Raw genomic sequence first — 1,436 nt, 5'->3', positions numbered from 1 at the left:
GGTGGCGTGGTCGTGTGTGTGTGTGTGTGTGTGTGTGTGTGTGTGTGTGTGTGTGTGTGTGTGTGTGTGTGTGTGTGTGTGTGTGTGTGTGTGTGTGTGTGTGTGTGTGTGTGTGTGTCTGTCTCTGTGTGTGTCTGTGTGTGTGTGTGTGTGTGTGTTCTGTACCGTAATCAAGTCTAATCTGAGATGGCAGAGAGATGATATCATGTAGAAGAGTACAGATACAACAAAAAAAGTATATATATATATGTGTTCTCCCTATGTGATGGGCTAAATCATCGGATAAAGCCTAACCCTAACCCTATGTGATGGGCTAAATCATCAGATAAAGCCTAACCTAACCCTATGTGATGGGCTAAATCATCAGATAAAGCCTAACCCTAACCCTAACCCTAACCCTATGTGATGGGCTAAATCATCAGATAAAGCCTAACCCTAACCCTATGTGATGGGCTAAATCATCAGATAAAGCCTAACCCTAACCCTATGTGATGGGCTAAATCATCAGATAAAGCCTAACCCTAACCCTATGTGATGGGCTAAATCATCAGATAAAGCCTAACCCTAACCCTATGTGATGGGCTAAATCATCAGATAAAGCCTAACCCTAACCCTAACCCTAACCCTATGTGATGGGCTAAATCATCAGATAAAGCCTAACCCTAACCCTATGTGATGGGCTAAATCATCAGATAAAGCCTAACCCTAACCCTATGTGATGGGCTAAATCATCAGATAAAGCCTAACCCTAACCCTATGTGATGGGCTAAATCATCAGATAAAGCCTAACCCTAACCCTATGTGATGGGCTAAATCATCAGATAAAGCCTAACCCTAACCCTATGTGATGGGCTAAATCATCAGATAAAGCCTAACCCTAACCCTATGTGATGGGCTAAATCATCAGATAAAGCCTAACCCTAACCTATGTGATGGGCTAAATCATCAGATAAAGCCTAACCCTAACCCTATGTGATGGCTAAATCATCAGATAAAGCCTAACCCTAACCCTATGTGATGGGCTAATCATCAGATAAAGCCTAACCCTAACCCTAGTGATGGGCTAAATCATCAGTAAAGCCAACCCTACCCTATGTGATGGGCTAAATCATCAGATAAAGCCTAACCCTAACCCTATGTGATGCTAAATCATCAGATAAAGCCTAACCCTAACCTATGTGATGGCTAAATCATCAGATAAAGCCTAACCCTAACCCTATGTGATGGGCTAAACATCAGATAAAGCCTAACCCTAACCCTATGTGATGGGCTAAATCATCAGATAAAGCCTAACCCTAACCCTATGTGATGGGCTAAATCATCAGATAAAGCCTAACCCTAACCCTATGTGATGGGCTAAATCATCAGATAAAGCCTAACCCTAACCCTATGTGATGGGCTAAATCATCAGATAAAGCCTAACCCTAACCCTATGT

Source organism: Salvelinus sp. IW2-2015, unplaced genomic scaffold (genome assembly GCF_002910315.2).
Source record: "Salvelinus sp. IW2-2015 unplaced genomic scaffold, ASM291031v2 Un_scaffold3470, whole genome shotgun sequence".
Classification (NCBI taxonomy): Eukaryota; Metazoa; Chordata; class Actinopteri; order Salmoniformes; family Salmonidae; genus Salvelinus; species Salvelinus sp. IW2-2015.
This window is presented reverse-complemented; position numbering follows the sequence as displayed.